Below are 16,808 nucleotides of genomic sequence, written 5' to 3' on the forward strand. Positions count from 1 at the left end.
CACACAACTATGTGAGGAGAGTCACGTCTTCAGAACAGCACGGGACCCAAGCAGGCCCCTAAGCTAGAGAAGAAAGATTTCCCCCTTCTCAGCTATGCGCTGCCCCCTGCCCCAGCCTGTGGGCCTGTGTGTCCAGTCCACGGAGAGCGGGGCAGTCACACACCTGCGCGAGGGGGTGAATTCTTGGCTGCTGACTCTAGCTGACCGACATGGTGACCCAGGCGGGGCCTGCACCCGATTCTGCAGAATCAAATAAACTCTCTCACTTCCTGCCCTGCTCAAGTCTCCCAAGTCTGTTCTTGGGGTGAACGGGCATTATTTTTTAAACAAAAGAGAAGGGAGATTCAGCTAATAAGGAAAGCTATGCCCCAAAGGGCAGGGAGGCACATTTTACCTTTCATTGTCTCCGCAGGGCAGGGGTTCAGCCTTTCTCCAGCTCCCTCCACTGGAGACAGAACAGAGACAGGGAGTGGGGTCCACCCTTCGTAGCAGCCACGCCCCGCGGGTAGGGCCGGGGGATACCTCACCTGGAGGGCATGTGCCCTACAAAGTACAAGTCCTGAATTTGAACCCTGGCACCGTGAAGGATGGTGGAGCAGTGCTGCGGTGTCTCTCCCTCTTTGTCTCTCTCTCTCTCTCTCTTTTCTATTTTATTTGATAGGAAACAGAGAGATGAAGAGGGCACAGGGAGATAGGAATCAAGAAAGAAGATACTGGCAGCCCTGCTTCACCGTTCGCGAAGCTTTCCCTCCACAGGTGGGGAGTGGGGACTTTGGTTCCTTGCCCATGAAAATGTGTGCACTGAACCCTGTGTGCCACCGCCTGACTCCTGTCTCTGCCCAGGAGCAGTAGAAATACATATGCATGAGCCCTCCTCCAAAGAAGCTTTGTCCAAGGAGATAGCGCAGTAGTAAAGTGCTAGACTTCCACACCTGAGGCTCAAGAGGTCCCGAGTTCAATCCCCGCACAACCAATGCCAGAGTTGAGCAGTGCTCTGCTCTTGCTCATGCAAGTAAGTAATTTTTAGGAAGATAATTTACAAACTATAAGTAAAAGGGCCAGGTAGTGAGCTGAAGAACCTGGCTCCCACCACTGGCTCCCCACCTGTGGGGGAGGGGTTGTTTCGTGAGCAATGAAGCAGGTCTGCAGCTGTCTCTCTCTCCCTCTCTCTATCTCTCTGTTCCCTCTCGATCTCTCTCTGTTCTATCTAGTAAAAATTAGAAAGAAAAAAAAAGGAGGGAAATTTGGCTACTGGAAGCTGCGGATTCAATGTGCTGGCACCAAGCCCCAGCAGTAACCTTGGTGGCAATTAAAAATAAAAATAATAAGTATTATTAAAATTATAAAATTGTAAAATTGATTCAATTTTATAAGTATGCATAAGGTTAAATATGTATTTGGACATAAATATATGTGTTTTATGTGAATAGATATGTAATAAAATAAACATGCAATATTGATTTAAAAAAAAGAAAGAAAAAGAAACCTCTGGCTTGCCGACTTCTGCCCAGGCCCAGCCTGGGACTTTCTGGTGGGGAGAGACGGGGCACACCCTTCTTGGGGGCTGCTGTCTGCCCGCACCCCTGGGTGGCATTTGTGAGTCATACCCTGCCTCGAGGCACATGGAGACATCTCTCATCTGACGTTCGTGTCACTGACTGCCGGAGACAGGAAGGCCTACCCCTGCCATTTGCATGCTGGGTCCTGACCACCCCCATGGTGCCTACGTGCTCCTCCCAGGACTGCAGTGTGGCTCCACCTTGGGGAGCCCTCCTGGGCCCACCGCTCTGCCTTGGCCCTGGCGTCAACCTCACAGAAGCCCATCTGTGACGATTGTGGCCTCAGACGTCAACGTCTGCGTCGTGAGAACTCAGGGCCTGGGTTGGAATCATCACCAAGTGAATCCCGTTGCCAGAGCCCTACTGAAGCCGAGTCAGGTTCCCTGCCCAGCGGTGCCAGGAGAGCCCAGCTCTGTCACAGCCGCCCCACAGGAAGGGACGTCTCCTATGGTAAAGCAGAGCCACCTCTGTAGTCATAACCCAGCGGACCTCCCTCTGTCTCCGAGCTCCCTCACCTCCCAGAGCACCCCAAGGCCAGCTGTCTCCAGGGTGGAATTTGGGGATACCTGGAGCCAAATCCAAATTGATGTTCTGGGCCTTTCTCTGAGTGAGGAGCCATTGTTTTTTTTTTTTATTTAAAAATTTTTTTTTTAGAAATTTAGTTTTTTAAAAAATATTTATTTATAAATAGAGATAGCCAGAAATGGAGAGGGAAGTGGGTGACAGAGGGGGAGAGAGACAGAGAGATATCTACAGCTCTGCTTCATCACTCCTGAATCTTCCCCCCTGCCCCCGCGCAGGTGGGGACTGGGGGCTTGAACCTGGGTCCTTGCGCACTATAGCATGTGTGCTCAACAAGGTGCACCACCACCCAGCCCCCACTGTTTGTTTATTAAAAAGAGAGAGGGCGAAAAGAAGACTGCTGGATTGAGTTTTTTTGTTTTTTTAGAAATTCACATGTAATCAAAATCTGCAGAATTAATTGCATATTTTTTTCCTCCTGGAAAAGAGAGACGCTGAGGGCTACTGAGTCACTGCTGGGCCCATTGTGCAGGTGGGCTGCATTTCCACGTTGTTTCCCCATCAGGGGTGGGTCTTGCCTGAGACACGGCCACTGAGAAGCTGTTAGTAGTGTTCTTCCAGGAGGGGTGACTTTGTGGCCAAGAAAATGCCACTTAATGTCCTTGTGGGTCTGAAAATGGTAGCCTCTTATGGTATACCCACCTGCAGGAGGCTCTGGGAAGGTTATGGGGCTCAGGGCTATCTTCCCAAAAGAAGGAAGCTAAATAGTCCCTCTGTCCCCTAGAAATGCTGCTGGGGTGTGGTGGGGTGAGAACAGTCCTTTAACCCCTGAGTTTTTCTGGAATTTAATTGACAAACTAACATTAGACAGGGCCATCAAAGAAAAGTCCAGATTTTTAAAAATTTATTTATTTACTGGATAGAGACAGAGAGAAATTGAGAGGAAGTGGGGAGGAGAGAAGTAGCCCTGTTTCACCACTCATGAAGCTTTCCTGTTGCAGGTGGGGACTGGGGGCTTGAACCTGGATCCTTGAGCACTGTAACATGTGCACTCAGCTAGGTACATCACTGTCTGGCCCCAAAGTCCAGATCTTAATGGCAACATAAGTGTCCAGTCTACAGGGACTGAGAACTTGGCCCTCTGTGGCTCAGGCTCCAGGGGCCCGGGCAGGATGAGGTCCCCAGGCTGCCTGGCTTACAGCCTCCTGTCCTTGTCACCAGCTGTGTTTTCCAGTATTGTCTTTTTTTTGCTTGCAGAGTAATATTCCTTAGAGTGTATATCCCATGACTTCTTCAGCCAGTCATCTGTCAGTGGGCATCTAGGCTACTCCCCCTCTTTGGTGATTGTGAATAATGCAGCAGTGAACCCAGGGGTGCATGTGTCTCCTTGAATTAGTGTTTGAGTGTCCACTAGATAAATGCCTGAGTGGTCTTGCTGGGCCATAGACTAGTTCCTTTTTAGTTTGGTTAAGGACTCTTCACACCGTCTTCCAAAGGGGCTGCCCCAGTCTGCTTTCCCACCAGCAGTGGAGCAGAGTTCCTATTCTCCACATCTGTCCTTTCTTGGCTTGCTGATGTCAGCCATTCTCTCGGGTGTGAGATGGGCTCTCAGTGTAGCTCTAATTTGCATTGCTCTAATGAAAAGGGAAGTGGAGCATTTCTCCCTGTGTCTGTGGGCCACGTGCCTGCCCCACATAAGACTCTTTTAGGTGATGTCACTTCATGCTGGTGAAGTAACTCACTTGGATATTGGATAGTGTATTGCTTTGTCATGTGTATGATCCAAGTTCGAGTCTAGCCCCCACCCCCACGTTGAAGGAAACTTCAGTGCTGTGATCTCTCTCTCTCTCTCTCTCTCTTGCTCGCTCTCTTTCTAAAGAACAACAGCAACAACAAAACTAAGTAAGGTCACTTCTGGCTTTACATAAACTCAAGAGTAAGCACTCAGCTTTGGGTCTTCAATTCAACATACACTATGGTTGGACATGTTTCTAGAACCCAGATTGGGTCTAGTCTCCCTAAAAAAGTGAAACTTCAGCACCACAGAGATAGTTCAGTGTTAGGACATAGGTTCTTGCATGTCTGAGGCCCCAGAGACCCCAAGTGCAATCTCTGGTATTGCTATATGCCAGAACGGAGTGGGGCTCTGGTCTCTCTCACTCCTGATAAATCAATGAATAAATCATTTGAGTCAGATCAGTTGCATGCTTATAAAACAATGTGCACACAGCAGCTCCATTTGACTTTCTTCCCCTACCGGAGCCAGCCCTGTAGCCCTCCCCCTTCAGCCTGACCTGGCCAGTGGTGGTGGTGGGGTTTGGAGTGCAGGTGGTCTGCTGTCTGCTGCCGGGTTTTCCTTTACCATTTTCAGATGATCTGATGCTGGGGTGTGGGCACATTCTGAAAGCAGCCTGCTCCCCCCCAAGTCCCCCGTCCCCAAGCCCGTCAGCAGGTTAGTTTAGCTTGGTAATTAGCAATCACAATATGAGCCTGGATAATTATCCCCAAAAGTCAAAAGAAAAACACAGATGTTCCCAAAGCTGCTCAGTGGAGCTTCCTGCCTTTTGACTGTAATAACTCAGCACGTGGACTGGACAAGAAGCCGGTGTTTCCGGGGGCCCTGTCCCCAAGGTGGGGAAGGAGAGTCCTTCTGGCTTTATATTTTTAAATGAGTCCATGAGTCGAGAGAGAGAGAGAGAGAGAGAGAGAGAGAGAGAGAGAGTAGGGGGCTGGCAGACGGGTCCCAAACACACATGCCAAATTTCAAAATCTAGCCCAAAGCTGGAGAGGCCGGATGGAATGAATTAACGAGTTTTCTCCTCCTGGGATTTGAGTTAAAGCTCTTCTGTAATTGAAAACGTGTGGTGGGCTGCTTGCTTCTTCTCCATGCTGCTGGTGGGCTGTTGTGTGCCAGGGTTTGGAGGAGGCAGGGCCTGGACCCCCAGTCAGCTCTGAAAAGGCCTTAGAGATGCTCCCCGGCCTTCAGATACTCCCCAAGATGGCCTCTTGCAGTTGCTTCCCAGGATTTCCCCTGAGTAGCGGGAAGGGATATGTACAAAGCAGACAAGCCAGTGTGGCCTGTGGAAACAGACAAACGGATTCCGAGTACTGGGCAAACAGAGAAGGCAGGACCAGCAGGGACTTGTGGTCATAAGGACCAGCTCGCCCAGCCCGGGGGACTCTGTACGTGCCACGGCCCAGTGTTCTCAGAAACTTCTCTCAGGGGTCAGAAGCAGACGCTGGCTGTGGCTCAGGGGATGGGGTTTGTGTTTCTGGTTGTCACTGGGTTTTGTGGGCAGCAGCTGCCCTCTTGGGGGACCCTAGTTCCCTTCACTAGAAAATGGAGGCCAGTTTGAAGGCTGTTTTCCACACTGTGCCCTGAAGAATGCTCCCAGCCCTTATGACCTTATGACAATGGCCAGAGACACTGGTCATCACAGATGGAGATGGGAAAGGTGATGCTATCTTCTTCTTCTTCTTCCTTTTCCTCCTTTTTCCCCCACCAGGGTTCAGTGTCAACACTATAAATCTACTGCTCCCAGCAGCCATTTTTCTTTCTTTCTTCCTTCCTTTCTTTCTTTCTTTCTTTCTTTCTTGCTTCCTTTCTTTCTTTCTTTCTTTCTTTTTTCTTTCTTTCTTTCTTTTTTCCTTTCTTTCTTTCTTTTCTAATTTATTTGACAGGATAGAGAGAAATTGAGATGGGGGGGTAGATAGAGAGGGAGAGATACACCTGTAGACCCGCTTCACTGCTACTGAAGTATTCCCAACCCACACAGTGGGGAGTGGGCAGGGTGGGGATTCAAACCCAGGTTCCTGTGCACAGTGATATGTATGCTTAACTGTGTGCACCACCACTTGGCCCCCTCAGCTTCCAATAAATAGAAGTGTAGTTAGGGGTCGGGCGGTAGCGCAGTGGGTTAAGCACACGTGGCACAAAGCACAAGGATCCTGTTTCAAACCCCCGGCTCCCCACCTGCAGGGGGGTCATTTCACAAGTGGAGAAGCAGGTCTGCAGGTGTCTGTCTTTCTCTCTCCCTCTCTGTCTTCCCCTCCTCTGTCTTATATAACAACATCAGTGGCAACAATAACAATAACAACAAGGGCAACAACAACAACAACAAAAAGGGTGGTGTTGGAAATGGCCTCAGGAGCAGTGGATTCATAGTGCAGGCACTGAGCCCCAGCAAATAAGTCTGGAGGCAAAAAAAAAAAAAGAAGTGTAGTTAAACACCCCATAATGCCCAGGAAAGGGTCCCAGCCAAGAATGACCTAGCACCAAATATAACCAGTACCCAGGTGAGAATTACTGCCCTCCAGGCACCCAAACATCAGAGACTGTGAGCATCTCAGAATACCAGGACTGGAGCTCAGCACTCAAAAGCCAGTGTCCAAGGAACGAGGACGGTGAGGGAAAGTCAGGATTATTCAGGTGCCAGCTCCTGGGAAGTTGGCAGCCTCATCTGTCCCGAAGCCTTATTGCTTTCAGGCTGGGGTTTTAGGGTTTACAGGGAAGGGAAGGGAGAGAGGACATGAGCCAGTGAGTGGGGATGGGGTGGGGTGGGGGGGTCAGACTCCAGGCCATTTCTCTGCCACCAGAGACCTCCTTCTTCCCCCAGGGACATTTGCTGTCTGAACTCTGTGCTCCTTCTGTAGAGAGGCCTGGTTTGTCAAAGCACACAGTTGGTGGGAACTTTTCAGCTGTGGTAGCAGAGCCAGCTTGGGAGAGCACCCTGTGGAGGCCATGGAGACAGTTCCTATGGCAAAGCAAAAATAGCTAAGCTGGAAATGAAAATGGAATCTCTGGTGCATGCACATGCCCAGTGAAGACACCCTTTCAGCTGTGATGTGGAGCTCCTCAAGTCTGTGTTGGGGAGAATTTCTTTGGCTCTCCCACCAAGGACAGAGGAAACCGGGAAAACTGTGAGAGTGTGAGGTCGGTCCCAGGTTCAATGAGTGGCATCTTCTGTGTCAGAGCTGAGTGGGGCTCTGGTCTCTCTCTGGTGCTTAAAAATATCAAAAATGGGGAGTCGGGCGGTAGCGCAGTGGGTTAAGCGCATGTGGCGCAAAGCACAAGGACCGGCGTAAGGATCCCGGTTCGAGCCCCCGGCTCCCCACCTGCAGGGGAGTCACTTCACAGGCGGTGAAGCAGGTCTGCAGGTGTCTGTCTTTCTCTCCCCCTCTCTGTCTTCCCCTCCTCTCTCCATTTCTCTCTGTCCTATCTAACAACGACGACATCAATAACAACAACAACAATAACTACAACAACAGTAAAAAAAATAAAAACCAAGGGCAACAAAAAGGAAAATAAATAAATATTAAAACAAAAATGGTGATCTGGGAGGTGGCGCAATGAATAAAGCACTGGATTCTCAAACATGAGGTCCTGAGTTCATTCCCCGGCAGCCCATGTACCAGAGTGATCTCTGGTTCTTTCTCTCTCCTCCTATCTTTCTCACGGAGAAATAAATTAATTAAAATCTTTAAGATTTCATGAAGCAGACATTTCCCTGAAGGTGGGTGTGGTTTCTTGTCACTTTGAGTTGGGGATTTTGGGATTTGACTGAAGCTGATCTGGACGGAGTTTCTCTTAGCAGAACCCAGGACAGAGGGGCTTATTTCAGGCAGAATTAGAGCTTCAGGCCTCACTTCCCCAGCTTCCTTGGTCCTGATCACTGCTGGGAATTGTGGGTGCCCCTAGCACTGAGGAAGACCACCTAGAAGGAAAACTAGTCACCGGCTGGAGCCCAGGCAGACGGGAGAGGTGACCTCTGCTTGGGGACAAGTAGTGTGGAGTCAGCTGGCTGGCAGCCCCCAGTGTCCACTCCTGGGCCTTGGGTCCAGCCTCCCCACGTCCCCATGTCCCGAGCAAGAGCTTTTGTGCATTTGGGCTGCCTTGTCTTCACTGCTCCCTGGGGACAAAGGACCAGAATCACCCCAGGACGAGCTTGCTCATTCAGGGCCATGGGGGCTGTGCCAGTGGTGATGCCACATGTGTGTGGGTAGGCCCTGCCTAGCGTGTTATCTGTGCTGTGCTGTCTGTTGTTCATTTCTTTCTTCTATTTATTTATTTATTTATTTATTTTTAGATTTAAAAAAATATTTATTTATTTATTCCCTTTTGTTGCCCTTGTTGTAGTTATTATTGTTGTTGTTATTGATATCATTGTTGCTGATGTCCTTGTTGGATAGGACAGAGAGAAATGGAGAGAGGAGGGGAAGACAGAGAGGGGGAGAGAAAGACAGACACCTGCAGACCTGCTTCACCGCTTGTGAAGCGACTTCCCTGCAGGTGGGGAGCCGGGGGGCTCGAACCAGGATCCTTATGCCTGTCCTCGCGCTTGGCACCACGTGCGCTTAACCCGCTGCGTTACCACCCGACTCCCCTGTTGTTCATTTCATATGGAAGAAGCAGGACGCTTCCCTCTGCACTTCCGTCTTGCTTGTGAAAGAGGCTGGAGCCCTGTCTGCTTTCTCCTGCCTGCCTTGGTTCTGTGCTGCCTCAGGAAATGAACCCAGGGCCTCATCCCTGCAAGGCAGGTGCTCTGCTGCTGAGGCTCCTTCCCAGGCCACTGTCATCACCGTCATCATGTTTGTAGAAGCAGTATTGCCACCAGGGTTATCTCTGGGGCTGGGTGTCAACATGAAGGTCCCACTGCTCCCTGTGGCCATTAACTTTTTAAAAATTATTATTGTTGTAGTTATTGTTGCTATTGATGTCGTCCTTGTTGTATAGAACAGAGAGAAATGGAGAGAGGAGGGGAAGACAGAGAGGGGGAGGGAAAGACAGACACCTACAGACCTGCTTCACCACCTGTGAAGTGACTCCCCTGCAGGTGGGGAGCTGGGGGCTCGAACTGGGATCCTTAGTCAGTCCTTGCACTGTGCACCACCTGCGTTTAATCCGCTGCGCTACCTCCTGACTCCCTGGCCATTAACTTTCTTCTTTCTATTGATAGAGGGTTAGAGGCAAGAGAGGGAGAGACACTTTCAGTGCTGCACTGCTCATGAAAGTGAGCGGTGGGGGAACGTATGTGCTCTACCAGGTGTGCCCACTGTCCAGGTCCGCGGGGGCTCAGTGCCTACACTACGAATCCACCACTCCTGGTAGTCAATTTTTTTCTTTTCCTTTTCCCTCTATTTTTATTTGAGAGGACAGAGAGAAATTGAGAGGGGATGGGGAGATAGGGAGGGAGAGAGAAAGAGAGACACCTGTAGACCTGCTTCACCGCTCATGAAATGTTCCCCTGCAGTGGGGAGTGGGGGATCAAACCCGGGTCCTTTTGTATAGCACTATTTGGATTTAACTGGGTGTGCCACTGCCTGGCTCCCAATTATTTATTTTTTAAAGGATATATTCATTTATCTATTTATTTTAATGAGAGACCTACAGAGAAAAAGATAAGAGTACTCTTCAGCTCAGGGACCTTAGAGCTTCAGGCACGAAAGTCTTTTTTAAAGAATTTTAAACATTATCTTTATTTATTGAATAGAGACAAACAGAAATCAAGTGGCAATGGGAAGATAGAGAGGGAGAGAGACTGAGAATCACCTGAAACACTGCTTCAACACTTGCAAAGCTTTCCCTTTGCAGGTAGGGGCCAGGGGCTTGAACCCAGGTCCTTGCACATTGTAGCATGTGCACTCAACCACCTGACTTCCAGGCAATGAAAGTCTTTTGCAGAACGATTATGCTGCTTCCATGGCCTTAAATTATTTTATGGGAAGGAGAGATAGAGAGAGAGGAAGAGAGAGAGAGAGGGAGAGAGAGGAGGAGAGAGAGAGAGAGAGAGTGAGAGAGGACAATGTAGGGCTCCACCATCCATGGAATGCCACCCACTTTCTCTCTGTCACTGTCACTCTCCTATGGTGTTTGAACCATCTCCAGCACTGCCCAGCACTCCTTCTCCTCTGGATGTCGCCGGTTCCCCATCCTTCCTGTCTCACCAACTTGTCCATAAATTAGGTCTCTACTTGTGTGGGGCATCCCGTCCACTCCCCCAGCTGATTGTCCCTGGTTTCTCTGGGTAGGTTGGGACCCAGTTTTGAAGACTCCACCCTCCAAGCCCTCCATGAAGCAGCAACTGTCACACTCTGGGAGGAGCATGACCCCACACCGTCCAGAGTCACCCCGGAAGCCCAGACAGGGCCAGATGTCGGGACAGAAGTTCACAGAAGATTGTGTTTCTCGTTTCTCAACTCTGGCCGTGATTGCCCAACCCACAGGGACTTGGTGTCTGCAGCTCTGGGCAGTGTTGCCTCACATCTGGACAGCTGGGGGGTATGTATGGTATTGAGAACCCCCTCCCTATCCCCATTCTCGGGGCCCACAGTGGAGTGGACATTTGCCAGGGCTGAGTCTCAGCTGCTGATGGAGACGGTGAGGAGCCAGACAGCCTCTCAGAGCTCTCTGGGTCTCACATCTGGAGTCAGAGTTGGAGAGGAAACTCAGCAGGGTAGAGTACAGGCCTTGCTTTGTCTGGGGTCCTGGTTCAAGCCCCAGCACCACATGGGAAAATCTGTGACAATGGAGGGAGCTTTAGTGTTGTATGGCCTCTCTATCTCTGACCTGGAGCAGTGAAATCACTCACTCAGATGACGCGCTCTGATTCCACAAGAACAAAAACCAGCAGAAGACCACCTGAAGAGTCTGGAGTCTGAAGACTCCCCAGCTCTTTGCCACATTGTGCCAGAGGATTCTGGGTCTCCTCCCATCTGGACAGAGGACTGTTTGTCCCTGGACTGCGGCGGGGGGGCTGTGACCCTGGGTCCCCGGGGCATTGTGAGTTCTCTCTGAGTGGAATTCTGGATAATGCACATCCCAGGAGTCCGTGCTGGCTGTGACACAGGAAGAGGACGGCAAAATGCCACCCCCAGCCTGGTCTGGGCTCACATGACAGTGGGGTCCTCGACGTCTCCTGCTCTATGTCTTCCCTCCATGCTGTGTCCTCACATGGCGGTGCAGGTCTCTGGGGTTGGGGGCCCTCTATGAGGGATCTAATCCCACTGCTGAGGGCTCCATCCTCCTGATCCAGTCACAGCCCTAGGTCCCACATCACCTCAGGGGGTAGGGTTTCCACATAGGAATTTGGGGGGGGGGGGACACAAGACGTCAGCCCAGAGCAGGAACTTCCAGGTCCCCATGCTGAGGTGGCCTTCTTGCAGGACTGGGTAGTCCAGGGGGACCTTCATCACAGCAGACAGCACTGCTGCCTGCCAGGTCCCAGACCTGCAGCTCCCCAGGTGATGTCTCCACATGGGAGACTATCACCCTGGGGCCACACCCAGCTTTCCTTCTGAGGGACATCCAGAGACTCACAGACACAGATGCATACTCCTTCACGTAGACACAGACACACACTCCCTTAGACACACACACACTCCCTCACACAGTCAGAGAGACCCACAAACATTTCCTCGGACACACACACACTCCCTTAGAGACACACACACACACTCCTTTACATAGTCACAGAGACACACAACATTTCCACACACACACACACACACACACACACACTCCTTTACATAGTCACAGAGATACACAACATTTATGCACACACACACACACACACTCCTTTACATAGTCACAGAGACACACAACATTTACACACACACACACACACACACACACTCCTTTACATAGTCACAGAGACACACAACATTTCCACACACACATGCACACACACTCCCTTACATAGTCACAGAGACACACAACATTTACACACACACACACACACACACACACATGCACACACACTCCTTTACATAGTCACAGAGACACACAACATTTCCACACACACACATGCACACACACACTCCTTTACATAGTCACAGAGATACAATACACTCACACACTCACACTCCTTTACATAGTCACAGAGACACACAACATTTACACACACACACACTCCCTTACATAGTCACAGAGACACACAACATTTACACATACACACACACACTCCTTTACATAGTCACAGAGACACACAACATTTACACACACACACACACACACACTCCTTTACATAGTCACAGAGACACACATTTCCACACACACACACACACACAACATTTACACACACACACACTCCTTTACATAGTCACAGAGATACACAACATTTACACACACACACACACACACACACTCCTTTACATAGTCACAGAGATACACAACATTTACACACACACACACACACACTCCTTTACATAGTCACAGAGACACACAACATTTCCACACACACACACACACACACACACACACACACACACTCCTTTACATAGTCACAGAGACACACATTTACACACACACACACACACACACTCACACACTCCCTTACATAGTCACAGAGACACACAACATTTCCACACACACACACACACATGCACACACACTCCCTTACATAGTCACAGAGACACACAACATTTACACACACACACACACATGCACACACACTCCTTTACATAGTCACAGAGACACACAACATTTACACACACACACACACACTCCCTTACATAGTCACAGAGATACACAACATTTCCAAACACACACACACGCACACACACTCCTTTACATAGTCACAGAGACACACAACATTTACACACACACACACACACACTCCCTTACATAGTCACAGAGACACACAACATTTCCACACACACACACACACACACACACACACACACACACACACTCCTTTACATAGTCACAGAGACACACAACATTTACACACACACACACTCCTTTACATAGTCACAGAGACGCACAACATTTACACACACACACACACTCCTTTACATAGTCACAGAGACACATAACATTTACACACACACACACACTCCTTTACATAGTCACAGAGACACACAGACATTGCCTGAGCCCCACTGACAACCCTGGTGGCAACTGAAAAAAATCACTCCTACTATACACGTCTCCTCTGAAGTAGACACGGCAGCCTGGAGCAGGTGGGGCCTGGTGAGCAGCGTCTCACCTTTAGAACCTTCTCGACCAGTTGACCGCAGCTGTCTTCTCCCTGAGAATAGTCTGACAAGAGCACCCAGAGTCCCCTATGAATGAGATTAAAGCTAAATCCTTATCTGGGCAGTCACTTCTTAATCTGGGCCTGAGGGGACAGAGTGACCTTCAGTGAAACAGTGGGGTCCTGCTTCAGACTTGCTAGGGCGCAACTCAGCCCAGTGGCCTGTCCTGAGCAGAGGTCAGAGCACATCTGCCGGGGACAGATGGGCCTTTAGCTCCGAGAAACAGACGGAGGCTTGTCTCTCAGGTTCTTGTTCTCATCCACAATTCCCCTACAGCTGCTCCGACCTGCATGAGCCTGTGGGCGCCTCAAAGGCCACATGGAAGTGTCACCTTCCCACCACGCGACTCTAATGACTTGAGATCAAGGCGGCTGACTCCCAATCTAGCTTGCCCGCCTGCGTTTGTGAATAAAGTTTTATTGACACACAGGCGTACCATTCCTTGACACACAGAGGCTGTTCTCAGGCTGCAGGGGAGGGTCTGAGAGGTGAGCTTGGGTAAGGCAGAACCACACTGCTTGCCACCTGGCTCTTTGCAGAAAAAGTGTGCCAACCTGGCCTGGCTGTACAATTGCTAAACTCCAGACCACTCTGAGGAACTTCTGAGAGCCCTGCTTTTAAGCATAGTGCTATGCCCTGGGACTGGGAGCAGTGACTTCTCATCAATCACAAGTGGAGAAAAACTCAGAATATAGGGGGCATTTAAAAAAAAATTATTTGAAAGAAGCTGAGAAAGGAGAAGGAGATAGAGAGGGAGAGAGACAGACACCTGCAGAAGTGCTTCACTGCACGTGAAGTGTCCTCAGTGCAAGTGGGGGATCCTCTAGAGGCTTGAACCCGGGTCCTTGCTCATGGTACTATGTGTACTTAAGCATCTGTACCACCACCAGCCCCCCTAGCACAAATCTTTAAAAAGAGAGAGAGAGAGAGTAAACATGCAAGAGACTTTTAAAGATGGAGACAGAGAGACACACAGACAGAAAGTGAAAGAAATTATAGCATTGGGGCTATATAACTATAACTATAGCTATAGCTATAACTATATAACTGTAACTATAACTGTAACTATATAACTATAACTATAACTATATAACTGTAACTATAACTATAACTATAACTATATAACTATAACTATAGCTATAGCTATAGCTATAACTATAACTATATAACTAACTATAACTATAACTATATAACTATAACTATATAACTGTAACTGTAACTATAACTATAACTATAGCTATAGCTATAACTATATAACTGTAACTATAACTGTAACTATAACTATATAACTATAACTATAGCTATTGCGTGGTGGTACACCTGGTTGAGTGCACAAGGACCTGGGTTTGAGCCCCCGGTTCCCACCTGCACAGGGAAAGCTTTGCGAGTGGTGAAGCAAATCTGCAGGCGTCTCTCTGTCTCTCTTCCTCTCTATCTCCCCTCCTCCTCTCAATTTCTGGGTGTCTCTATCCAATTAATAAATAAAGATGGTAAAAATTAAAAAAAAAAAGGAAAGAAACCACAGCACTGAAGTTTCCTTCCATGTGGTGGGGACTAGGCTTGAACCCGGGTCGTGCACAGGGCAAAGCAACGCACTGTCCAAGTGAACTATCTCACCAGCCTGAGACATCATTGTTTTAGCTGAATAGTATTTCTTTGTGTGTAAGAAGCATGGCTACTGAGTGATCTCACGCATAGAACTTGAGAATCTAAGAAAGAGAAGTTGCAGGGGGAAGTGAGATAATCTGTGGCCAGTATCAGTAGGACTCTAAAGGGGAGACAATCGCCCTCTTACCGCAGTAGGCAGCGCGTCAGTCTCATAATCTAAAGGGGAGACAAGATGGGGTACCTTGGGGACCCGGTACTTGGAAGTGGAGGGGGACTTTGGTTGGTGGTGGGTGTGGTGTGCACATGACTGACACAAGGAGATAAGAAATTGCACTCCTGTGACAACAGTGGTCTTATACAATACTATTTCCTGTCAGTAAAATGATCTCAGTAAGAGACATTCTTCATGGGCGCTGGGTGGTGGCGCAGCAGGTTAAGCACACATGGCGCAAAGCACAAGGACCGGCATAAGGATCCCAGTTCGAGCCCCCGGCTGCCCACCTGCAGGGGAGTCACTTCACAGGCGGTGAAGCAGGTCTGCAGGTGTCTGTCTGTCTCTCCCCCTCTCTGTCTTCCCCCTCCATTTCTCTCTGTCCTATCCAACAACAACAACAATAATAATAATGACCACAACAATGATAAAACAACAAGGGCAACAAAATGGTAAAAATAGCCTCTAGGAGCAGTGGGTTCGTGGTGCAGGCACTGAGAAAAAAAAAAAAGAGAGACATTCTTCATATAGACTTTCAAAGGAGTCTAGTGCATCCAACTCCTCTGCATTTCCTCCTTCCCACCAGTGACTGCTCTCTCTAGCAGGCTCATAGCCTGCCTGTGCCTCCTTTTTATTTATTTATTTTTAAAAACGTTTAAAGATTAATTAATTAATTTTTGCCTCCAGGGTTACTGCGGGGGTTCGGTGCCTGCACTACAAATCCATTGCTCCTGGAGACCATTTTCTCCCTTCTGTTACCTTTGTTGTTTGTTTACTATTGTATTGTTGTTATTATTGTTATTGTTGTCATTGCTGTTGTTATTGGATAGGACAGAGAGAAATGGAGAGAGGAGGGGAAGACAGAGAGGGGGAGAGAAAGAGAGACACCTGCAGACCTGCTTCACCCGGCCCCAAGTAAGCTTTCTCTTGGGGGTTCATGATGGAAATTCCAGGTCCTGACACCCAAGAGTCCAGCGGCTCCTGCCCCTTGCTCCCTCTCCCTCACCCCTGCTGCTGCCTCGCCCTCAGTCAGCCTTCACCATCTGGTCCTATCACATGGGGCTCCGACATGCTCCTCTCCCAGGTCTCTGAGGAGGCTCCCGTCAGGTGCTACATGAGGCCAACTATTCTGGGACCCTGAACCCCCAGTTCACAGGAGGATGGAGTGGGGAGGCAAGGGGGAAGTGAGTGACCGTGCTTGTCTGTGTCCGTGCGGAGGGGACACTGGGTCAGGAGGCTCTGTCTAGTGTCACTGTGTCCCAGAATCCAGGGAGATTATCTGCGGGTCTCTCCCCTCTCGTAGGTACAGATAGTCTCTGCCCAGACCCCGTCCTGGAACACCGTCTGGGGGGTGGGTCTTCCCTCCGACTCCTTAGTAAACTCACTTCCAATCCTCCTCTGTCTGTTTTCAGTTAACAAGTGGAACCAGGCCCCAGGTCCCCTGGCTGGTAGGAAGCAGACTGGGGGTGGGGCAGGCTAGCCCCCCTGCTCTGGGTCTAGGGTCGCCCTGGACTCACTGTGACAGTGTCTGAGTCCCTTGGGGCCGTCCTCTGCCGGCTACGCTGTGCCCCTCACAAAGGAACATTTGTCACACCCTTGCTGGCCTTCCAGCCCCAGAGCAGAATAAAATGTTCACTGCCGCCAGCCACCAAGGTACAAAGGAGCATTTAGGAGCCATGGGGACATTCCACAGTGGCGAGACATGGGCTTGGATGGTGGGCATACAGATCCAGTTTTGATCAGAAGTGTCTCCTGCTGCCACGTGCGGGTGCCTAGGAACTGGGGGTGTCCTATCCCCCCTCCCCCCTCGGCAAGGCTTCCAGGAGACACCCCCATTCAGCACTCCTCTGCTCTAGTAGCCAGACTCACTCTGG

At 49.6% G+C, this 16,808-nt stretch overlaps 1 protein-coding gene across 1 annotated transcript in view; it reads left to right on the plus strand.

Moving 5' to 3' along the window:
• The window catches only part of OAT (ornithine aminotransferase), a 95,095-nt gene extending 94,927 nt beyond the window's left edge, over positions 1 to 168 (plus strand). The window contains exon 11 of the transcript XR_009544613.1: positions 156 to 168. The gene's annotated coding sequence lies outside the window, so the exon portion shown is untranslated. The remainder of the gene's footprint in view (positions 1 to 155) is intronic.
• Positions 169 to 16,808: the final 16,640 nt, after the last annotated feature.

This window comes from Erinaceus europaeus, chromosome 14 (assembly GCF_950295315.1).
Source record: "Erinaceus europaeus chromosome 14, mEriEur2.1, whole genome shotgun sequence".
In the NCBI taxonomy this organism is placed as follows: domain Eukaryota; kingdom Metazoa; phylum Chordata; class Mammalia; order Eulipotyphla; family Erinaceidae; genus Erinaceus; species Erinaceus europaeus.